The sequence below is a fragment of the Manacus candei genome, unplaced genomic scaffold (assembly GCF_025592945.1).
Source record: "Manacus candei isolate 608988 ecotype Guabito, Panama unplaced genomic scaffold, ASM2559294v1 h1tg000002l, whole genome shotgun sequence".
NCBI classification, from domain to species: Eukaryota; Metazoa; Chordata; class Aves; order Passeriformes; family Pipridae; genus Manacus; species Manacus candei.
Genome location: NW_026138050.1, coordinates 13474729 through 13500087, shown reverse-complemented (window position 1 = coordinate 13500087; position 25359 = coordinate 13474729). Strand labels below are relative to the sequence as shown.

The 25359-nt window shown below is 40.6% G+C and overlaps 1 protein-coding gene across 8 annotated transcripts in view; it reads left to right on the top strand.

Annotated features, from left to right (window-relative positions):
- The window catches only part of RBFOX1 (RNA binding fox-1 homolog 1), a 1149451-nt gene that overhangs the window by 109532 nt on the left and 1014560 nt on the right, over positions 1-25359 (top strand). The gene's annotated exons all lie outside the window — the stretch shown is intronic.

The following is a 25359-nucleotide window of genomic DNA, read 5'->3' as shown; positions in this document are numbered from 1 at the left end:
TTTCTGATCACCAGAACAGGTGCTTTCTGAGACTGGTCTATGTTACTCTCTTCTTAGGTTAGTTTTCTCTTTATTGGCTTTATATATTGGCTTATTTAAGTAGAAGGGAAAACATCACGGAGTTTTTTTTAATATTTGTAATCCCTCTTCTTACTGATTGGTTTGTTAACACGTTGTTGAAGGCAGTTTGGTGATTCCTGGTAGAAGGAAAGGTAAAAATTAAACTCTCTGAAACTGGTCTGCACTGGTGGGAACCCCTCTGATTCCTTGAATTAGCCTTGTGTGCTGGGGAAGTGCTGATCTGGACCAGGAATGGACAGGCCAGAAAGGAATCCAAACATCCCATGTGCTGCAGCAGCACCAGCAGAGAAGACTCTAATGTTGCTGTGGTTTCTGGCAATCAAAAATACACACACACACAAAAAAATATACTGCAAAAGCAGCCCAAGTTCCACTTTTGCCCAAAGTCCAGTGTAGTTATTAGTCCCCATGTGTACTAACAGGTACCCAGAAAAATGTGTTTGCTTGACATCAGTATTTGCTGATCTTCAGAAGGTTTTGTTATGGGTTAAATTAGGTTTCCCAGTCCAGCTGATGTGCTGAAATATTTTTCAGTTGATAGTGTTATGGCAAAAGTTAAAATCAACAAAAATTTTAATGCTTTATCCCTCTAACAACACCTAATCATTAAGTACCTAATACAGAGTTATGAGAAGTTATGAATAAAAAAATTATGCTGCCTTTTTAAACCCTCAGAAATATTTTCTCTACTTGCACTAGATAATCTTGAATCTTTGTCATAGAGTTGGAAAAGTGAAGGAAATTGCTTTTCCAGTAATTTCTTGCCTTGGGTAACTTCCTTTAAGGTTTGTCTGAGAACAATGGATTACAAAGCTACTCTGACAAGGTGATAATCACGCTCTCCACTGCTGTGATAACTCTGATTTTGAGCCTGGTCTTACTCAGTGGAGTAAGAGTGGTGTAAAGTTGCATTAGAGCCCATCTCTCAATGAACTGTAGAGCTGAAAATGTGGCTGTTTCAGTAGGTTACTCCTCAGAGATGCAGGAAAGACTAACAAAAACATAGGGGTCATTATGCAGTCGGCAGCAGGACTCTGCAAACTGTTGGAGGAGCAGAAACTCCCCACAAGAGAATTTACAAATCAGGGGAGAAAACAATGGATTTGCCTCAATATATTTAGAAACTGGAGTTTAGGGTTTATGCTGGTTCAGATGTTGCCATACAGCACTGACAAAGCTGAGCTGAACAGCACTGATGAGACTGAAAGAACTGAAATCAGCTACTGAAAATTTAAACTGGGGTCTAAGGTGTAATGACTCCAAATTACTCAGTTGTAAGCCAGTTCTAACATTAAATCAGGCATTGTATTCTTGTTTGGAGTTGAGATTTTTTTATCCTACAAAAAATTCCAGCGCGCCTTGTGCATGTTGCTTTGTGCCACAGAGAGGTTTTATTAGATGCACAGGTTTCTGAGGAAATGCAGCATTACTTGGTGTTATCTGGAAGGTAAAAAATTCTATTAATTAAGGTAACTAGTGAAAAATATTTTGATTACATGAGGCTCTCTGGGAGCAGATTAACAAATTGATTCCTTATGGTGTCCATATTTTTCTAATGTGGCCGTGTGGAAAAATCAGACACAGAATTGAGCTTGTCAGTGCCTGTGTGATAACCTCATACAGAGAAATTAAAACTTTGATCAGTCCTTAGCCAGCACCTCTGCCTTGTTGATCTACACAAACTCATGAAGTCTGTGCTTGTGTCTGTGCTACCTGGATGAGTTAATTCATTTACAGAGCTGATGAATGGCTGTAAATGAATTTTTGGGCCCCAACTGAGTGAGAAAGTTTATCTACAAAAAGGTTTATTAGATCTCCCAGTGACAGTGGAATCCCCTGGTGCCTTTCCAGCCCAGCTTGTTACTGTGCTGAAGGTTTATTTTGCTGCTCCTCGTGCTGCACCCGGTCCTTGTGCAGATTTGTGATGATTACTGTAGATGGCAGCAGAAGCTAAATAAAATACAAAGATTTTAAAAAATAATTAAACCCCTCTCTGGTGGTGTCCTAAGCGTGGGTTTTGTCTTGGTGCTTGCCAGCTGTTTGTGAGGATTGAAGCAATTATAGGCAGCAAAAGCCAAATTGAATTATATATTGAATTAAGGTTTCACTCACAGACAGTTGGGGGTTTTTGTGTCTGTGGCTGTGTTGGTTCTTGGTGTGCACTGTCTCAGATGCTAAAAGCCAATTTTAGAGCTCTCCTGATGATCTCTGAATTCCCCTTTCTTTCTCAGTATGTGTTGGAGAAAGAGCAGCAGCAATTCTGACAAATCATCGGGCCTGTGGGAGGACTTTTGTTTTCCCCCCTGTAATAAGTCTTATTTGCTTTCTTTCATTGCAACTAAATTATTTTCCTCTTTTACTGTCCCTTGCTGTGTTCTGTCTGTAATCAGTGTCCTTGGATGCCCTGTCCTCTCAGTGCTCAGAACACTTAAGGAAAAATGTTTTAATGTGCCATTATGCTAATTAGCTGCTTAATAAAACAGCTGATTTCCTCTTCCCAATACCTTGGAGTGTATGAAAAGCCCAGGACACTCCCAGGACAGGCCTTGACCTGTTGGAAGGAGTTACAGTACTTGGAATAGTGGACTGATCTTTAATGGGAAATGACTCCCAACATTAAGTTTATTACACAAAGCAATAGATGTCTTGTAAATAATGAAAGCACATAAAACCCAAATGATGGGTGAACTTAAGAGCAGGATTTAGGGGCAAGCAATAAATAATAAATGTACCAAAAGGTCCATTAGTGATTAGCAAAGCTGCTTGAAAAGAATGAGCTGCGAGAGCTGGGGTCTGTGGTCTTTGTTTTTACCCTGAAAACCATAAAACTCAATTTTCTGCATGGCAGACATTTAAATTTAGGCAAAATGTAGTGCATCAAAATGACTCTGTGCTTTTGAAATATTTGTGAAATCCCTTTGTTATGAAAAAGAAGGACAGGAAAGCATGGAACTGCACTTTGACAATTGTGTTCAATATATGATGAAGGTGGGCACAAAGCTCCAGGTATTAAAGTTTATGAATGTATTAATGCACAGCTTTGAGGGAATTAAACTTTAATATTGATGATAAACCTTCCATAATAAAATGTGTCAAGAGTGAGAGTAAATCTCTCTTGCAAAGTCCCCAAACTATTTAAATAACTGCATGCAAGCTCCAGCATCTCCTGAGATATGTTATAAATGAACTTCTGCATACGAATGTACATTGTGCATAAAGTGGTTTTCCAGCAGAGCTGCTTTCTGCCCTGGAAAAGATACTGTCCCAAATGACTGTATTTCTTTTAGGTGATTGATCTCTAGCATTGATCTCACAATATTTCTCTCAAGATGCACATCATTCACTACCCAGAGTTCAGACCCCAGGGAGATTTCCCTTTGACTGCTTTGAAATGGTGTGAAAAATTTCTGCAGTGGATTTTTATGCCAGTCCAATGTTGTTATTTTTAGATAACATTGTGGAAGAGAGATTCTGAGGCTTTAACATGTGAAATGCTGAAGAGATACAGGAAACTGTAGGTTACAGTGATCTGGAATGGAGCATCGGACTACTGTTGAGCAAGTGTGTTTGGAAAAAAATCACTTACTTGTGCTTCCCACCAAACTGGAGGAGGAAAATGTCATTTCATTGGGAACACTGAAGGTGTTTGGGAAGTTGTCCTTGAGCTGCATGGAGCTGACACTCCAGTCTTTTTAATGCTTGCATACCAGAGTACAGGAATGCAAATGTAGAAGTTTGCCTTCAGAAGAGCTTGTGTGGTAGGAACAGTTACTGACCCAAGCAACTGCAGTGATATGTTGATTTTAGGGTGTTGTTCTGTCAGTTTAGATCTATATCCTACGGGTAGAAGGGAACTGTTCTCACAGAATTGCAGGTTTCAAAGGGTGTCAGCGAAACCTCAAGGAAAACAAATCTGCTCTTTCTTCTTTGCTCAGTGTCCAAGGTGTAAAGTTTTAGGGGAGACAGTCCATTGTGCTTCCACCAGAGCTATCCATCAGGGAGAAAATCCATGAAAAAGAAGGGAAGTTAAAGCAGGAGGCAGTTCCAGAAACCAAGCCCAGATACACATCAAACCTGACAAAAGAGCTTTTTGGAGATGGTTACCTGTTGCAGTAACACAACACTGAATTCTGTTGCCTACTGTGGCAGCTTTTATTTCAGAAGTTACATTTATTTGTGTGGGTTCGTTTACTTTGATATATTGGGTTACTTCCAGCATTTTAAATTTTCAGTTCCTGTCAATCTGGTATCTTCTGGTACCTCTAACAAGTTGAGCTGTGCAGTTGTCAAAGGATCCCCAGTGCTGTGCACATGGAAACTTCTCCCCCTGGTTAACTCACCTTTTTTGGGCATGTTGTCCTAATGACCTTCCAAATCAACAAAATGGCCAGTGGAAAATTGCAGCCTTTTCATTCATACTTCTGCAAGGAGAAAGGCATTTCTTAATTGTGATATTGGAAGGAATATTTTTTTTGAATTTCTACTTAACAGGAAATCCTGATGTCTGATCCATTCCAGGCATTTTGAAGTAGTCATTGCTATTACTAAAGTTAATCAAAACTTACTGCTGTGTAAGAAAAAATCAATGAAAACCAGATTGAGATCATATAAGTGAGGATAATTCTGCTGCAGGGCCTCTGTAGCTTCACCCATCAATAAGCAGAAGTTTCATGTGTCCTGCTGGTGTCTCTATTAATCAGTTGAGTGCCAAATCCTCCAGTTACTAAACTTCACGTGTCTGTTTGCAGTCACATGGGAGGTTTTGTGTGAGAACCATTAAATCCAGGTGATTGTGCCACTCAAAGTGTATAAAACTTGCCTACAAGATCTTTCAGCAATTTCCAGGTGTTTTTAATGCAGGTTCAGTGTAGGGAGTCACAACTAGATCTGGTTTGAAAGGGCACTTTCATCGAGACATTGAGAAATCATTCTGGGCAAAAAGCAAAGGCAAGATGTGTTCACATGTTTGTGTTTCATTTGGACAAACCCTGACTTTTTGTTCTCTATTGTATATAATTATATTTTTTATGATACAATTATAGTCTTTATTACCATATAAAGAATATGTAATTATAAAAAAAATTGATTATGTAAAGCTCAAATATATAAGTATATATCAATAGATTACAAATATAAATTTATATGTTATATCTAATATTCTCCACTTATACAGTATTTTAAGTATTCAATATTTTTTATGTCTGGTAAGCACCCTTTAAAATAGAGTGGTGGTATTTCAACAGAAGGTCAGACTGCAAAGTGATTTATGGTTAATGGCAGAACTAGGGAAAATGTGCATTATTTTGACTTTGTGGCATGTCTGTACAGCAGTTGTCATTGTAGGCAAATAATTGGCAATCCCAACTGTTCCAAACCCAGATTAACCTCTGTGCATTCTGACTTTGGGCACAGTTAGACAGCTTCTGACTTGAGGAAATTATTGACAACCGTATTTGCTTTATATACAAGTGATTGTCCATTAGTTCATAATTTTTTGGTGTCACTGAACTTTTCCTGCACCTCTCCCCAGAGCTGTGTGCACACTGCACTGGAATTCACACATTTGATGGCAGACTGGGAATTTCCTAATTAGCTCTCAATGTCTGTGGCTTCTTCCTGAGGGCTCTTCCCTCCCTTCCTGTGTGTGCACTCACATGGATCACATGCCAGGGAAAACATAGTGTTGCTTTGCCTTTCATTTTTTCTTCTCTCTTTTCTTTAGAGTATGTTTTATTCAATCACTTTGGGAATACAGTAAAGCTGTAGTTTGCTTTTAATCTGAGGGAATTTGTCATTTTTTCTGACTTCATTTATTTGTGCTCAGGACAGGCAGCAACTGCTTCTGTCTGGATTGTCCATGTGCTGCCACTGATCAGCTGGACTCAAACTGCCCAAATGTCTGTGAAGACAGACTTGATGTCCTAATTAAGTGTAGGACAGAAGGAATTTTGTGTTCTGTTCATAGGCTATGACAAAGGAAAAGGAATTATAGGTTTTACCTATTTATGAAAGTACTGCTCATATTTAGCAGAAGATTTTGGGACAGTGGAATCAAGTTTACTTAATATGCCCATTTAAAATGGTTACTATTGAACTTACCCTAATTATACAATTTTGATTATTTTAGGAAACACATTAAATGGTCTTTTAACTCTGCAAGCAGACAACATTCAAAATAGGTAAATACACACATATTTGCATGCATTTTACTGTGCATATCAACATGCAGTAAGAGCATATTCAGTGGAGTGTAACAGCATCTTTATAGTCATTAGAAACCACTAATGTGTGGTTAAAAAAATAATAATTTTGAAGCCCTATTTACCTGATAGATTTAATGGTCCTGATGGAACTATTAGACGCTAAATAACCAAGCTTTTAAAATGTCCTAAATGTTGCTAAAAGACCCAATGGTTCCTAAGGAGCTCCATTCACAGTTGGTCTGGCAAGCTGCAGGTGCCATTCAAGAAGCCAACGCTCTATAGGAATGAATAATCTATTTATGATGCATTGCATGCATCAGCATGGCATCCTGCAATTGTGCAATAAAAAAAATCAGCTAAAATGAAGCTATCTTTAATAAAGAAAGGAAAAAAGAGGGCTATAACTCTTGTAATCTCAAAATTTAGATGTGGGTTTCTTTGCATTCTCTCAGGACAGTAGTTAGCAGTAAAGTTTGTAGAGTCCCACTGAGGTGGGTGTACCAGAAACAGGCTGTGGAATGTGAGGCAGATGTAGACTTTTCCTCCAGGAAGGCAGGGACATCTGTATTATTGCAAAATTTGTAGTACAACAGTAGTAGCAGATTAGTTTAGCTGTCAGTGGCAATGGTTTCTGGACTGTAGGCATTGCTCCCTCAGGTCCTGTGTGTGTCACATGCTGTTGTCACCCACCTCAGAAGGGGAGGATAACCCAGGTTTCCTGGGTTATCCCTTGGAGTGGATTAGAGTGAAATATTGGTGTTTGTAAACATATATATGTAGGGTTTATTTCAGAACAATTTTGTTTCAGGGGTAAACAGGTATGTTGCTGTTTTGGTTATCATCTATAGTAACACAGGAACATTAAAGAAAATAACACAAGAATACGTATAAGGGACAAGGAGAGAAAGAAAGGATAAGGGTTATAAGATAAATATAGTCACCACCTGCTGTATCCAGCAATGAAACTTGGTAGTTGCAGCTTCCATGTCTGTTGGTTGAAGTGGTGGTTACAGTTGTGTCAAAGTGATGGAAAGCCTCCCCAAAAAACTCAAAGATTATGCACTTCAAGCTCAGGTGGGAATGCCTTGTACTTCCTCTGGATGGTGAGTTTTTTGATGGATCATGTCAGGGGATGTGCCAGAAGTCTTGGATGCTCCCAGAGGGGTTTTCACAGCAGAGCCATCGTGGAGGGGAGGACACTGCCATGAGAAAGGTTATCCAACCCTGCAGGATTTGCCTCTTCCCCCATGTGGCAATCCAGTTTGTAGCTTCAGGTGTGCCCTTTGGCACCTGGGATAGTTGGACAGGAGCACCCACTTGTCTGTCTGAAGGTCCTTTCCTGGTGGGCTTATTCAGGGAGGGTTGGGCTTTGCTGGTTGTGCAGCTGTTTCTTTTCTGTGGACAAAAGTCTTTTGGTGATCTTACAATGTTTAAGCCATTAACTATTTCAGTCTGACAATGTCCAACCTTCAGTTGAAGTTCCCTGTCATCCAGCTTCTTAATTCCCTCCCAGGCTCCTGGTGGACTTGCCCAGCTGGTGCTTTAAGAAAGGCATCTTTTCCTAATCCCCCTTTCCAGTTCACCTGCAATAGCATTTTCACAAGGTTGCCTTTTTCCTCCACCACACAGCCTGAACTTCTATGAGAGATAATATAATCCATATTAAATATAAGGATCACTGTAATCTGAGAGCCTTGATCCATGTAATGAAGCGAGGTCCATTTAGGCAAGTGCCTTGGAATGTGAATTCTGCCTTTTAAGAACGTATTCCCATGCTTAGAAGTTTTCTTCTTTACTTCAGCTACAGACCTTTTTTCTCTCACCACATGAATCATTAAATGTATCTCAAATGAATCTCATTTCACTGAGATTTGATGCCTATATTTCTTGAAAAGGTGTACTACTTTACTTTTTTTTTTTTTAATAAGACAGAGGGACCTTTTATTTTTTTTTTTTAATGATCAGTGAGTACCATGTGAAAACTGAACTCTGCTGTGACACCAGCAGCACTCCTGGTGTGGCTGGGCAGCTGCTGTGCTTTAGCAGATGCTTGTTTTACCAGATTTAGTCTCTTTATTTTTCCCTCAACCTCATTCTTCTCCCTGCTGTCTGCTTCCCTTTGTGCTTACACTGTCTAAGACAAGGATCCATGCCAAGCACAGTGGAGCCCAGATTTCTGTGGTGAGGCCCCTGTGCATCACTGCTGCACAAGGAATATTCTTTAGCCAGTCTTCAGGTGACTTTGCTGCTCCTCAGGCTTGCTGAGACAGCCTCCTCCACTTCAGGACTTGGTAGCTCAAAAGACACTTGAGTAGGAGAAATTTCTGGTCTTCATTTCCAACCAAAGAACTATTTTCCTTGATTAATAAAAAAATACCTAATGGTTAAATAGGTCCAAAGGTTCTTTATGCAAGGAAAGAATTTTGTTTTTGTGGCATGGATAACTTCAGGGATATTTTGTTATTCTCACACTGTGCTGCTAATGAATATAAAATTAAAACCTGCTTGGCATTCAGAGTTGTAAGTGAAGAGTTGTAGGAAGGCACTGATTCTAGCACAGAACATGCCTGATTTGTTGGGCTGTAAAGAGAGTTCATTAGGAAAGCTAATCCATAATTTGAAGTATATTTCCTTTCAGTTCCCAGATTTCCACGTTTGAATTCTTAGTGCCTTCAGCCTCGCACAGGTGATCAGGTTTTGGAAGGAGTGGAGAATTCTATCATGTAACTGCCAGCCTAGTGTTTAACATCTACTGCTATTCCATGGATTAAACTTTAGGAATGGTGCTGTTGGTAGGTTAGATTAGGTGTGTGTAGAGCCCAAACAGCAGAGTGATGCAGACACTATGAATAGAACAAGCTAATGCAAGTACAGACTTCTCTGGCTCTCATTATACAGGAATAGTCTTCTCATTAGCTCCTCTGACTCGAGGATTTCACCTGCTGGCTTTGCTATTTCTGGCTTCAAAGCAAAAAAAAAAAAAAAAAGGACAAATAATGTGTTTGCTCTTTGCTGCCTTTAGTTGTTAATTAAGTTCAAAGAGTTATTTCTCCAGATAAAACCCCTGTCTGCACCTGTATGAGTATTTCCATCTGTATCAGCTGCAGTGCTTATTTGTTGAGAGTGGGACAGAGTTGTTAGGGAGGAGTGGCCATGAAGGATTTGATGTTGGAATGTGCAAAAAAAGATGTGTTTTCCTGTGTCCTTCAGTCTGTTACTCAAAGATCCTGGATACATGACACATCCAGGATCTCCAAGGACAGAGCTGAGAGTAACTGAGTTTATAATGTGAAAGACCAGTTTCTAAATTTCTCAGTTGTCTCTGGTATTATGGGCCAAATGAAAGCTCTGCATCTGAAGGGCCCTGCAACTGGTGCTGCAGCCAAAAGTTGCCATCTGTGATCATGCTTTCCAGACTTGAATAAAATCACCAGCTCCTGAAAGCTGAATAAACCTCATGCTTGGGAATTTTGAAATGACCATTGCACTCAGAAACCAGTCTCTGGTCCTGAGGGCTGGCTTGGCTAGGTGGGCATGTGTTTAAAAATAAATAGGTATGGAAATCCATTCAGATTTGATCCATCCATGTAAAATATCACAAAAGCAAAGGTACATGTGCATATCTGTCTATAAATATTAATAGTTCAGGTGCTATGCCACTTTGAAAAATTGTTGACAAATTTAAGATCTTTCACATTCTGGCTCAACTTCAATTCTTGTCACGCTTCTCCTGCCCAGACTTATGTAAAATAGTGACTCTTACACATTGCCTGTGAGTTAAAGTTGAAAAAATTAGGGTTGCTTAGTATGAGGAGGAGAAAAATGCGTGAAGCTGTACTAGCAGTTTGAGATGCATGAAAGGTGGCTGCTGAGATTCAGGTAATGATGATAATGCAGATCCACAGGGAAAAGAGCAAAAGGTAATGGGTTTAAATTAGAGCAAAAGAGATTGAGATTTGGCATTAATAAAAGCTTTCTAACTGAAATAAATGGAATAAATGACTTGGGGAAAGAGAAATTTTCATAACTGAAGGCTTTTAAAACCAGGTTAGATGGATGGCCCTAAGGAACGACTCGAGTTGCATATCCTCCTTTTTGAAGTTAATTACTGCCTTATTCTTCTGGCTCCATTGCTTATTTTCTCTCTCTTTTTTTTTTCTTTATTTTTTTTTCTTTGATCCTTTTTCTCTCCTTTTTTGATTGTTGTAGTGTTCAGAAAAAGTTCTTGGCCAAAGGTACTATCAAAGGAAACCAATTTATCAAACATGTTGCTTTAAATGGCAATAAAGTCCCAGATATTTTCTTGGTTACTTATTTTCATTAAATACTGAAAATCAAGACAGCTCAGTGAAGCCTTGTGCTGGTAATTCAAATAAGTTTTTTTTAATTTTTTTTAATTAAAAAAAGCTCTAATTTTAAACTAGATGCAGGAAACCCCTGTTGCTCATTGCACTGCTGTTAACCACCTCAGCACCTGTAATGTAGAGCCAGCTTTTGAAAACCTTGGACAATCCATTAATTAGGAGGAAAATAGTTTTCACGAGGTCTGTGTCAAAGCATTTGCTTTTGTTGGAGTCTGACTGTGCAATTACTGGGCCACCTCTGTAATTATCCTTGAGCACCTTTTCAATCAGAAGACTGCCCTGGGCTGGACATTGTGACTCTTGAGACAGACTCAGATATGTTATTTAAAAGTGAACACCCCCCTGACAAATCATCACTTGCTGTTACTCCATTTTTAGCTACTGCTCCCTCTCCCAGCAGCTGTTCCTGGTGTGGGACCATGCACTGGCTGATTCAGAAAGCTGGGAATGCCTGGAGTGGGGTGGTTTTTCCACATCCCACCCTTCCAGCAGCCACTCCCAAGTTGCACAGATGGGCCAAAACCAAGGGTAGGAGGTTTAACAGGCCCAAATGCTGGATCTTGCACTTTGGCTACAACAAACCCGTGGCTGGGGCCAGAGTGACTGGACAGGGCCAGGCAGAGGGACCTGGGAGTTTGGATTGACAGGAAGCTGAACCTGAGCCAGGTGTGCCCAGGTGGGCAGGAAGGCCAATGGATCCTGGCCTGGATCAGGAACAGTGTGGCAGCAGGAGCAGGGCAGTGATTCTGCCCCTGGACGGGGCACTGGTGAGGCCACCCCTGGAGTGCTGTGTCCAGTTCTGGGCCCCTCAATTCAGGAAGGACATTGAGGGGCTGGAGCAGGTCCAGCAGCGAGGCTGGGGAAGGGACTGGAGCACAAGTGCTGTGAGGAGAGGCTGAGGGAGCTGGGGCTGTTCAGCCTGGAGAAGAGGAGGCTCAGGGGAGACCTCCTCACTCTCTACAACTCCCTGACAGGAGGGGGGAGCCAGGTTACCAGCAGTAGGGCAAGAGGGGACAGTATTAAGCTGCACCAGGGGAGGTTTAGGTTGGACATTAGGAAGAAACTCTTTCCAGAGAGAGTGCTCAGACACTGGAATGGACTGCCCAGGGAGGTGGTGGAGTCACTGTCTCTCGAGGTGTTTAAGAAGAGACTGGATGTGGCATCAGTGCCATGGTCTGGGTGACAAGGTGGTGTTTGTTGGGTCAAAGGTTGGAGTTGATGATCTCAGAGGTCTTTTCCAACCCCATCGTTTCTGTGATCTTTAGATGAGAGCGATGGAAAAACACGAGGCTGTGTCTTGGACTGCAGCTGGCAAAGCAAAAGCAAAGCATTGGGATGGTGGTCCTTGGAAACAGAGCTGTATTTCTCACCAGCACTGATGTCAGAAGTGTCTTAAGAAGGAATACAATCATTTGTGATCTCCAAGGATTTGGATCTAGTTCAGTGTTGGGCATTTTTTTTTTTTATTAAGTAGGTTTAATAAGGTGATCTCAGGACTTTAATTGCAATCATGCAAGGACAATGCTGAGAGTATTCAGGACAATGGAAATGAATTATCAGTTTAAAAAAAAACCCAACAAAACCCCAACCAAAACAACCAAAAACCCTCCAAGAAAACCATAACCAATATGACACCTGTTTTAGCTGTTAAGATAGGGAAGTGTTTATAATTCATTATGTGCTGTGGTTTTGCTCAGGAGCCAGAGGGATGTCAAGGGCTATGTACAGATATTTCGATGGAGCTTTGAGTTTTAGTTACAAGGTAGGAGTAGGCTATACAGTTTAGTTCCTAGGAAGTCCTTTTATGTAGGAGTTTTTTTTATGTTTACTGCTTATTTGTAAACTTAAAGCCTAAAGTGAAATCTGTTTCTTATTTTCCTGTGGAACTGGAGGCTTTGACCACCTATTGAGTTGTGTTGAACTCGATGCTTAATCTTCCTGCATCTACTTGTTTTCTTTTATGGATCTCTTGTTGCCAAACAAGGAATTTAGGAATACGTCAATGAGGTAAATTATGTGGTAGTTTGCATTTGGTAATTCACCTTTGGATTTGAAAAAATACAAAATTTGTAGGAAATCTGCTTCTGTGTCACATAGACACAGTTTTTAGTGTGTCTGGTAGCTTATGCTGCCACATCTCACATCAAGCAATGACTGAATATTAAAAAGGGTTTCACTGCTTGTTTGTTTTACATCCATAATAAATGTTTCTTTTTAATGGGATCGAAACATTTTTAAGACAATGGATAAATCACAGTTAACACCTCCCCTAAAATACAAAGCTGAAAATGTTCTTTTTTCCAGTTGTGGAAGAGGTTAAATGTCTTCATTTCACTGGAACGCACCTATAAAGTGTATTTACTTTATACCCTTCCCTTTTATATTTTCCATTCGGCACATAAGGTGTCTCAAACTACAGATGTGAATGTTAATGTGCAGGTTTTTTTCTGGTTCTGAAAATGTTTTCACCGCTCATTTATAGATTGCTGGGAGTCTAAATCAGATCTTCCAATTTGGATCAAGTTGAATTTCTTTCTTTTTTTAAAGAATCTGGGGGATGTCGGGGGGGCTTTGAAGATTGTTTCATGAAAACTGCACAGAAGGGAAAACCCTTTGCTTCTAAAGCCAATGTGAGGAATTAGTGAGAGCTTGTGGGAAATGACTATGAATAGTTTTATAATATATTTCAAATGATAACTTATGGTCACAGTGAGCTGAGGAGTTTGAACTCACGTCAGAAAACTTTCAACATGTGTCAGTTCAATACAGCAATTCCATCTTGTTTAAATATAATAGACACACTCTGCTGAGTCACTCCTGATTGCTTTATGCAGAACATGCTCTGCCTGTGCCTAAAGAGGGTTATTAAAGAGACTGCTGAGTCCAGAGAGCTTTAACAAAGAGATCTCAGAGTAAACACTGACATTTGTTACTGCCTCTCTTCAGCACTGCCGAAGGTCCCTGGGAACTTGGGAAATTGAGCTGTCAGATCTATGAAGATAAAATGAAACTTTGTTCTACGGCTTCAGTCCCTTAGGAAAGTTTTTCAGGTCATTTAGCATTAGTATTGCGAGGAGAGCTTATTATTATTTTCCTAAAAATTATTCCCTTTTGTTGATAAATGTAGAGTGACAACCTGGCACCGCTGTGAGCCCCTTTCTGTTTGGTTAAGGCAGTGCCCTGAAGACTGACAACTCGTTTTGCAGGCAGCTAGACTGGTCCTCAGCAGGATAGGATGACTGATGGGTGTCAGATGTAACCACTGCACCAATTGACTTGTAAATTCTAGTTAAGCAGATTCACAGGATGACTTGGCAAGTAAGCACAAAACGCTCAGGGAGGAAGATTTGCTTCTTGTTATATCCAAGCACAAGTAGAGCTGCTGTTTAAAAAAGAGAAGGATCCAGGAGAACAATGAAGTGACAGGGAAGCCCCTGTTTGACCCTTTGGAGCTGTTCAACTGGGCCTTGTCTGAGATTTTGGCATTCTGATTTGAAAGGAGGAAAACCTCAGGGTTTACAGATGCTGTCTTAACACTTTCTTTGCTGCTGCTCTCATGAGTTTTTGTATAATGCATGTGTTGCATTGCCAAACAATTTCAGAGATATACTGTTAAAACACAGCTCTTCATCCCGAAAATATTAGTTGTAAACCAGAAAAAAACCTTAAAGTGTTCTTAAATTTCGTAATCATGATTTTCAGTTCCATGATTAAGGGCCTAGAAAAGGCTCTAGGGACTCAGAAGTAGGGGTAGAACAGCTCTGACCAGTGTTTGGCTCTTAGTATTCCACACCACATGAATGTGGGAGAACAGGGAGCAGCCAGCACCGGTGTGCCAGTATTTCAGTGTTAGCCCTGTTCTGCTGGGGACTCAGTTCAGCAGGTTTTACCTGTTCCTCATTCCCCCTCCCTCCCTCATCCACGCAGGCAGAGTGGTGAGGATTGCTGCCTGATTCCCCAGCTTAGCCTTCCCTCCAGGAAGAGCACAGCCAGGAAGATAGAGCTGGTCTCTGTGCAGCCCCAGGTGATTAAACAGTGAGCTATGCTGGGAAAAAAATGTAACACAGGCTTAGCATTAAAATCATGTTTGCACCTTCAGGCACTTGCACTGTGAGCAGTAGCTGTAAGAATTTCAGTGCTTATCAGTCCTTTGGCTGAATAGAAAGGGGTGTTATGGCTTCTGGTATCAAGTCCCACAATCTGCATACATTTCCTTTAAGACAATAATCTCTTTTCCATTGCTTCCTATGCTCCAGTGCCTGAGGAGTGAAGGAGTAAAGGCCAAAAGATCCACTGTTTCTCTGGGCACTCAGCAAGAAAAAGCTAAACTTTATCACAGAGATGTTATTTACAAACTGGCTGTTGTTAATGGAAACTTCACTATGTGCAAAGAAAATAGTTTTCTTTGGGACAGGAATTTTTGTCTCTGTACATTCCTCACAGGCACAGTCAGTGCTCCTGCCAAACAGTGAGCTCTAACACTGCTATGATTTTTTTTTTAACTAGTAATTTGATTTATAATCTAGCAACTCTAATTTGAGGATCAGTAAACCTCAGCTAACAGAGCAGATCACAAACAGAGTAAATTCCCATGTAAATTCAGCTTTAGTGAGTAACCAGGGAGCCAGTTCTGTGTTTGAAGCACATCAAAGCCCTGAGAGTCAGTGTTGGCTCTTGAAATGTAGCTCCTCTTGGGTGGGGGGACACTTGGACAAGCAACACAAGGTATAAAACACAGTTCATCTGGAACCGAGGCTGTGTTTGGATTTTAACTATTGCCTGGATCTTCAGAAGCAGAGGGATCTGCAGCAACTGCAAGCTGCAGTGCTGTCCTGCCCAGTGCTGGATTTCAACCCTAAACAGAAAGGGGACACTGCCTAACCCATGTTTATTTGATACATATATTCTGCATGTACTCATCCTGACATCAGTGTTAGAGCAGACTCTGCAGCTCGACCTGTGCTCTGTCAGAACATCTGCATGAACACGTGGATGAGAACCAATTAATCAAATTGTAATAAACTGGTATGGGCAATAATTGGGTTATAGAAAGCTGACACAGGGGCAGAGAGGATAGAACTGAGTCTTGACACAGCTCCCTTCTGGCAGAGGAGAGAAAGTTGCTGAAGTGTTAGAACTTTGAGACAGAAACCATGTCAGTTTATAGCTGAATATTAGTGCAGAGTCCATCACCAACAGGAAATTGGTGATAATTCTCACCACACAGTTTTCAATAAAGACTTAGAAAATTGCTAAGTTATTTTTATAAAACAGAAGGAACTATTTTAAATGTTTCTTTTCCCCTGTAAGCTTCTTCAGAAATTGTTTAATCCTCCTGAAAGCTTATTTTTAGGTAAGTCCTGTCTCTTTTGGAAGTATTATAGATGATCTTTCCTTGAATTTGATGTCCATTTCCGAAGTGAATTCTCGCCTGTCACATGCAATTTTGTGTTGGCTAACAGCCATCTGGAGCTCTGGCTGCACATCTTCATGCCTTGAAAGCCGAAGCAGCCACAAATGGTTTTGATTCCCAACCCTGTTCAGGGAGCAGCAAGAGATGAAAGTTTCATCGTCAATAAATGAAAGCATTTTGGGGACTTTAAGCAGGAAGTTTTAGCTCGGAGAGAAGTTTGATTTCAGTGGCTTATTTAGGACATGATTCAGCACTATGACTTAAAGGGGTGAAGGGGCCTGTGTTTGGAAGCCTCATTAATATTAACAGGGTTGGGTTGTGGGCTGGCTTGGGCTGCCACACGGGCAATGGGGGGTCTCTTTGGTCCAAGCTGTTTCCATGTTTTCCCCTCTTTCTGAGGACTGCAGCTGCTTTTCTGTGTGACCCCAAGGAAAGGCTGTAATTTCTCTGGTCTGGAGGGTTGTTTGAATGCATTTGCATTTCTCAGCTTTATCCTTTGCTTAGAGGTTGTCGTGGATGCTGAACTCTCTCTAGTAAAACAGTGACCATTAGAAAGAGCAGCTCAAGGAAGTATTTTACCTTCAGAAAGCCTAAGTATGGGTTTTCTTCCCTGGACACATTCAGTTTGCAAAGGACAGCCTAAAATCCATAAGTAGAAACTTATCCATTCCTTTGTGCCCTGGTTTGTGCCAAGTACACGCTCAGGAACACCTGAAGTCAAGGTCTGGGCTGGAGAAAAGATTGTGGATCTCCTATTCTCTGTCTGGCCACAAGGAAGTCCAGTCTCTGTTCTGTGGGCATGTGCCCTTTGATTTCCCACATGGATACAGGTACCTGCTCTGCTGTGCCTTTGGTTTGAGGGATTCATCCTCCACAGTGGCAATAAACACTAGAGACTCCTCACAAATAGGAAATGTCATCCTCAGAAAAAATGTTTAATGTGTATGTCATGGCACTGCTGCTTGCCAGGGAGTGGTGCCTGGGATAGGAGCACATCTGAATAAGAGAGGATTGATTCAGTTCTGAACTGCTGCACTGATAAAAATCTGGAATGACACACGAGTTAAGCAGAATTACAATGCCTGTGAACTCGGGCTGTGTCTGTCTCAGCCACCCCACTGCCCTTTGCCCCCTCGAGCTTGAGTCCATTAAAGGATTCTCCATTTTTCTGGAGTTTTTATTCAGGCCCATCATGTTTTTGTTGACCTGAATTTGTTCTTCCCTGGAAACTGAAAGTTTTCTGGTACATTTCAATATTGAAATATTGAAATTGTGCACTTATAAATTGATACATTTCAATGCACACTTTAAATGTCAGTTAAATAGCTTAGAAATGGTGGGCTTTTTAAAGCAAGTCATTAGCAAGAGAAAGTTTTTTATATGAACATTCAGAGTTTTCATACATTTGAGATCTTGAAATAGTGACAAAATTCAAAGTGTCTGTATGGAGCATAGATTTAGATACATCTGATTGCTCTGGACCATCCAGGGTTTCCCTTTCCTGCCATTTTTGAGGAGAAATTGTTGGGAAGAAGATAAGGTCCAGCACAGAGGGGTATGGAGGGATGTTCTCATTCACTTTCAAACGCAGTCACGTCTTTTCACTCTGAGTTCCAACTTCTCCAGAGACACTGAACATTCAGGCAGAACTCATTTGACTGCTGTTATTCCACTTTCCATAACATGTCATGGAAACAGGCTTAACCCCACAGCAGAAGGGAGGGAGTGGGTTGTGGGCAAGTGATACAAAGATTTTTCCTTAATTTCTAATCTTGGTGCATCCAGTTCTCTGCATGTTGCAGCACTTCCCCAGAGCTTCTGCCTTCCTTTCCTGTGGTTCCTATATTTTACTGCTGTTTCTCTTAAGCTGGCACGTGCTGTAGCACGTTAGAAATAGCTACATAATTTCACAGCTTGTACCCCTTCATAAACTTACTGTCCAAAGTATTATTTCTTGCGAGAAGTGTAGATTTATTTTTCTTAAATATACAAATTTTAAATTGCCCTCAGGACTCAAGCCATTTATTCTTAAATTGAATCTTATTTATTGTAATCCAGTTCCAACTGATAGAGCATTCCTCATTTTATTGTGACAGAAATAAACACGGAGCTGTAAGTGCTATCTTGGCAGAGAGTTATATGAGCTTGTAATAACTGCATGCAACTGAATTTTCATCTTACTTTTATTTATTGGAGAGCTATCCTAGGATTTTGAATTGATTCCTCACTTTTGTTTGCATTTATATGTATTTCTCCAATAAAAGGCAGAAATCTCCTGTTATTTCAGGCCTCATCAACCTTCCTGAAAAATAATGTGAATAACAGTAGTACAAGGAAAATTGAAATACTTAACTGTAGTTTTCTATCCATGCTACAAGAAATCTCTGCTAAAACAGCAAGTGCTCAGAGCAAAGGTAGATTAGAATTGCATCTGTCCATTGAAAAAGCATTCAGAGAACACCTATTATAATGTATTAACAAATAAGAGGTGCTACATGCATTACAATTTGTTCTGAATAAAGCAAACCTGGGGTTAAAAAGGAGGAACTTCCCAGGAGATGAGGGAAAGTCACTTGTCAGATATCACACCATGAGGTGTAATACAGTAATATTTAGAATATATATCTTTATCAGTCCTTATCCTTTAAAAGCCATGGATGTAGAATCCATCCATGACTCGTAGCAGGAAGGAAAAATGAGAATGCTTTGGAAGGCTGGGTGGTGCTGTGTGGTATCCACCTGGGAGCTGGGAAGCAGTGAGCTGTGTTTCCTAAAGCCCTGGTTCAGCCTGTAAAAACTGCTAATTTTCAGTGAAATATGTATTTTCTGAGTCAAGACTGTCATGTCAGAGTAGCAGCAGTCCCTACAGAGGGACCTTCATGTGCCTGTAATAAAGTACATTCTGGTCTTTCTTCTAAAATACTCCATGTAGGTGCTTGTTTATTTTACAATAAAAGATACCAGCCCAAAATAAGTGAACTTCAGATTCATATAACTGTTTCCAGTTATGTGATAATAATGCTTATATTGACTATTTTCTGAAGTCTCAGTCCTAGAAAACTTGCATGTAACTCGTTTAAGCATTTTGGGGCGGGAGAATGCAAAGTCTGCAGTGTATTTTTATAGCATGACATCACTGCTGTGCCATTGGCACTTCTTGGTGCAGGGATTTGTGCATTGCTCCATTCTGACTGGTGCTATAGAATCACTTCAAAAGTGTCTTCTAAGGAAGAGTGTTTCCTGCTTCTGTGATAGGACAGGTAACAAATTTAAAACTGGTTGAAAACTCTGCAGTATAAGAAATCTTTCCATGCCTGGTGGAAAAACAATGAGGATCCTTTCCTGGGTCTGATCTTCTGTCTTTAATTCAGTTATTGAAAGTGTTGGATAGTTCATGAATTGAGCATTTCCTGGTGGGATGTTTCTGTGCTGGAGAGCCATGGGAGAATGTTTCTGTGAGGTTTCCAGCACAACACTCTTTGCTTCAGTTGGTGGAAAACAGGAGTCATTGGAGACATTATATGAGACTGGTTTGAGTAGAATTACAGCCCAGCTGGGTTTCTCTGAGCTTCCAACAAAGGCAGAAACTTTTCTATTTCTTATCTGAACTCAGCTGAAATGTCATTGAGGATACACTCCTTTTGTCTTTAACTCAGTTAATAAAAATGTTGGATAGTTCATGAATTGAGCATTTCCTGATGAGATGTTTCTGTGAGATTTCCAGCATGAAACTCTTTACTTCAGGAGTCATAGGAGACATTATATGAGACTGGTTTGAGTAGAATTACAGCTCAGCTGGATTTCTCTGAGCTTCCAACAAAGAGAAACTTTTTATTTCTTATCAGAACTCAGCTGAAATGTTGTATTGGAGCTGTACTAATCAGTACTGCCTGTACCCAGGGCAGGACTCATTTTCTGAGATATGGGGGATGTTTACTGCTATTACAGAGCAAGGGTGAACTCTTCAAACTGTGAGACCTGGGTGATGATTATCATTGCTCTGTAGATTCTGTTCCTGATTGTCTAATACTCCCAGAAAAACGTTCCTGACAGACTTGTAGGTTACTGAAAGCTTCTGCCTCAGTAAACCTGAAGCAATTCTGCTCAGGAGATGATGGGCAATGTCAGACAGGCTCATCTTCGCCCTTTTCTTTGTGATTACATTTTGAAAGTATTAATTTAACTCTCGACTTGTTTTGTCTTTTCTTTCAACTTGGTTTCACAGCAGATCCTGCAATAATTTACCCACTTCATGGACTATTTGAGGATTAGGAAATACTTAACAATTCAGTAGAGCAGACAAGGGAATATTCTAGGTTTCTTTTTGCACTGCTCTACGTTCTTCATCTTTGGGAAACATCTCTCCATGTTCTTTCCAGGGCTTCATCAGTCAGGATTTTGAACCTTCTGCTTGGCACATCAAAAAGATAATTTCCTGGTTTAAAAAAGTTCCTTACAGGTCTTGTATTCCTCTTTCCTACTGTGTATCTCTGTTAGTGTTGGTATTTGCTCCTTTAACCTCAACAAAGAAACCATTTTTTTAGAAGTCACTCTTTCCTTACGTATCTAATCTCTTGGGCTCTTGGATAGCTGTGTCAGGCTTCTGTTTGTTTTCCTGCTGTGCAGTCTCATGCTATTAGACACATTCAGCTGCAAAATGAGTTTTTGTATAATTTTCCATGGTATAACATTAATATGCTTATTAATTCTAGTAAATCTCACCTTGTTTCTTGACTCGCTGAATCAGTACATTGGCAGCTCTGACACACAACCATTATCCTTGGTTTGTGACAGTCAGATTTCACAGAGAAATTTACATTAAATATGATTCAGGACCATGGATTTCAACAAAGAAAAATTTTCTTATATCCAATAAATGGCAGGTTGTTCTGTGAATTTGTATTTTCAAATTTTATTTAAGTAACCTTTGATTGGTTCAGAGTGCTCTCAGTTGGGAAAGAGAAGCATTCCTTTTCACCAGTATAATATCACAGGGGAATCATTATACTCTATAAATATACGGAAATCTTAGGGTTCATTAAGTTATATTTTGATTATTTAGGTGAAATTTGTTTTCCCAGATAAATATACCACTGAATACCTAATAAGACTACATATGAAAAATTGATCCACATTCCATTTCAAAAGCCTTCAAGACTTTGTTTTATTTTCATCATAGAAATCTTACAAGAATATGGAATCCCCTTTCCAGAAAATCCGGATATTTTCTTCATTCAGGAACTTCTGCTGCTTGAGCATTGATTGTCTAGATTTTCTTCTGCTTGGAGGACCCAGAGGAAGAAAGAAAAAGCCTGTAACCAAAAATCTCTTTCATCTATTTTTATTTGGCAAGCTTGACGTGTTCCTCAACTTCCAACTGATGGGTGCTACAGAGGCTTGGAATATCTTGGCTGTTATGAAAGGATCCTCTCCCTGAGCTTCAGTTTTGTCCCAGATAACTCTTCCTGGCAGCTCAAAAAATTACTCTGTCAGGGCCTTTGTATTTAGAGAGGCACCAGCACTGGTGAGAATTGGACTTGGGGAAGGAAAAACTATTGATCTTATGGGAAAGAACTGCCACAGAGGGGAGAAACACATAGACCAGTCCACCCAGGGCTATGGCTTTGGAGCTTTTTTATTAGAGCCCAGGCAGGTTACAGAGTTCAAGGTAAACTTTCCAGGAAAAGGGCTGTGGAATCATCAAATGCAGTGTTGTGCTACAGTAAAAACCCACTAAGTACACCTAAAAGAAAAGTAGGACGGTTTTTGACCCAAAGAGAAATGCATTTCCACTTAAAAATTTTCCTTCTGTGAAAGCAGGAGAGAATTTTTTGAGTTTTTGGTTTGAGGGAGGGAAAAACCACCATCACTCTATTTCCTTTCCATTCTTTGTCATTCCACTCTGCTTTCTACTCGAGGAAGAAAAGATTTCTTCTTGTTACTACTGTTTTTTTGCCTTTTTCACCATCTATGAAATTCTTCCTTGAGGATTCTCACCCTTTATGGAACTAAATCCTTCCAGCAGAGAGCTGAGAATCCCTTGGTGTCCCCAGGACCTCAGGAGATACAAGCTCCTTGTGCAATCAGACCAGGGCCCCTCAGCTTTCTTTTCTGTCACAAAGCCCTGTGCTTATGCTGAAAATGTGTGATGAGGGAGGGACCTGTTTTGAAGGTGGTTTTTCAGCCCCAATTTTGTCCCCTGCAAACAGGCTGGACTGGACCATACACCACCCTGATTTATGTGAGACAGCACGTCCTGATGCCTTCATAGACAGCAACTTAGTGTTTCAGAGGAGTCTGCATGTTACAAAAAGGGCAGCAGGTGTTATTTAGACTCAATTGACCTTGAAATTGATTTCTTTATTTTATGACTTACTGAGGGGAGATTAATACTTTTTTTTTTTTTTCCTGCAGCCTGAAACAATTTACATGGTAATAGAAGGCATAGTCAGTCAAATAAATTGCTGGAAGTAGTGGTGTTCCAAGAAAGAAAATATGGATCTTTCTTGCATTGATTCTTTTTGTCCCCAGGGAGTTGCTCAGACTTTTAACGCTGGGGACAGTCTGCCAAAATTTATTTTTCCCATTAAAGGCAGAAGAATGGATAGTAATGTCTGTTAGCTGACATTTACTCCAAACTTTCAATGCGAGGGGTGGGGAGAAGGTTGGGCCCCATATAAAAATTAGGGAGTGTTTTAATGCTAGTTCATGATTTCTCTGAGGGCAGATGGCTAGGAAAGAAAATCATAAGAAAGTTCTGGAAAGCCTGGCATGGACACAGCACAGCTGCCCTTTGTAACAGAACAGACCCTGATAACAAAATAGCCTGTAAATGGTTGTTGCAATTCCACCTTCAGGTACCAAGCAGAAATTATCTCAAAATACAAATGTTAATGGAAACAAGAGACCTAAAAGAAATTACCTGGAGGAGGCACTGATAGGAACATGAAGTATAGCTCCCTAGGAGGGAGAAAGTTTCCCTTTATTGTGCTGCTGCAAGTGCTGCAGTGCTGAATCCATGTAATTTCCATTTTCCTGTAGATTCCAAGACAAGTGCATAGTTAAATGATTTGTCAGTGCCATAATACTTAGCATAACCTGAACATGTATGAGATATTATGACATATTACCTGAAAATGAGTGTGAATGTAACTCTACAAGCCAATTTTTTGTTTGCTGTAAATAGAGAAATGGTGTAGAGGAAAATGTCTTATATGTGAAAAACATTTTTACGGGAATTAATCTCTCTTGTCTATCAGAAAGCTGCCTCTGAATGCTGTTACTGCAGCTGTGGAGAGTGAGGGATTATTTCAGCCTATGGGACAGGAGGAGGAGAGGGTTGTTTAGTGGGTACCAGTCCAAGCATCTGGCACTACTGGGGAAGGCACTCAGGTTCTTGCTGACAGGCTTAGATTAGCCAGGACTATTGCTGGAATTCCCTGTCCCCCTCAAAATAACCTTGACCTGAGGAGTTTTTCCTTAATTTGCTTTTATTTTCTGGCTCAATGTCCCTGGATTACCCCGTGTGGCAAGTGAATTATTAATATGGAGCATCACAAGCTTCCCGAGGAGTGCCCCACATGCAACACTGGTCCAAAGCTGAAGGGGGGCAGAAAAAGAGTATATTTGCACAAAATACCTGCTTAAAATGGCATAATCATTTAGAACTCGGAATGTTGCCTTCTGGAAAAAGAGCTGTGTAAAATAAAACGTGCTGTGTCTGTGTGTGTGTGCCAGCCTGCCTCTCCTGGGGAGCTTCCCAAGAGGAGCATCCTTGCAGAAAGGGTTTGGAGTCCCACAGTGCCCTCTGGGAGCACGGGGGAGCTGCGACAGGAGCAGCCTAAGGAGGGGAGAGGGAATGGGAATGGGAATGGGAACGGAATACAAATGGTTGAAGGTGAATTCTGCCGCCTCCCCGTGCAGGCTGGGTTTGTAGGATGTGCCCAGCAAAGCAGGAGTGGGGAAATGGGTGTGGGGTGGCTGAGCAATAACAAGGAGCAGCTCAGGAGGAGGAGCAGAAGGAAGGAGAAATCAGTAAAACCTGAAGAAAACCTGAGCACTTCCTACCTTTGCAGGTTCTCAGGGGCACAGCAGTGGGTGAGGATGTGGAGGCACTACCAAATTATACAGGGACCAGGAAGCAGAAGGTTTGCTGGGTGGTTTTATTCCATGTCACTCTCAGTTTGAAGCTTCTCACAGTGACTGCTTTCCTTTGTGGGAAACATGGAATTGGACTGCAGGGATTTGTCTGTGGGGTGATTTTGATGGTAGTTTGGCATCTATGTATATCTTGTAAAGTCCTTTTCTTGGCATTTCCTAAGAAGCAGTTAAAGTTTACAATGGCTGAGCTGAAGGGAGAGCAGGTGATAGTCCTATTTATACACTTCAGGGACTAGAGGATGCTCAGAGTGAAGTATTGGAGAATTACTATCAACTCCCTGAAATATGATCTGTCTACTGGATCACAGCACATCTCCTATAAATAAAGGATCTAGAAGCTTAGGATCTGGAGGCACACTTGATGTTAACAATTAAAAGAAGTTCCCAGCAGTTACTCTCTGCTGTCATGGTCAGACATGCCTCAACTTCAGCTTAGCAGATTTGCATTTCCAAACATTAATAGCTTGGCTTTGACATGTAAATCTGATATTATTGACAGGAAAGGCAAGACAAGAGGAGGTCAGCCCTGGGAGACCTTTTCAAAATATAAATATGAAGGTAGTGGCTGTATCCATTAGGGAAGAGACAAAACTTTAACATGCCAACTGCTTTCTAGCATATCCTTTTAAAAACAGAACTGTTTTAATTACCGACTGAATCTTCCACTTGTATTTATTGTTCCTGTATTTAGATACTGTGGCACTCTAAAGCCTGTTTAAAACCCTTCCAAACCTTTGTCTCTGTGTTGCAATAACAGCAGTGCAGTGGGTTATTCTCACACTGCCTGTACTGCAGTAATATTCCTGTTTTTTTCCTGCATTCTGGTCTCTTCAGCTGTAACTGCAAAGCCAAGCCCAGCCCCAAACTGCTTTGTGTCCTCATTTGTGGAATGCCAGTCTGGATGTAGGAGAAGCTTCCTGAGGGATAGAAAACTAGGGATTTTATACTGCTTTAGGTCCTTCTAATGCAATAGAAAGTCGTTTTTTGGAAGTTGGCAAGGGAATTTTGAGTGGCTGAGAAACTTCATCCAAGTTTCACGTTGAGGTTGTGCAGGTCTAGTTCAGGAAGTTCTGGAGTACTCAGCTGAGTTTCTGAGAGCCAGTAGCTGTATCATCATTCTGTCCTTCCCACCCCACTG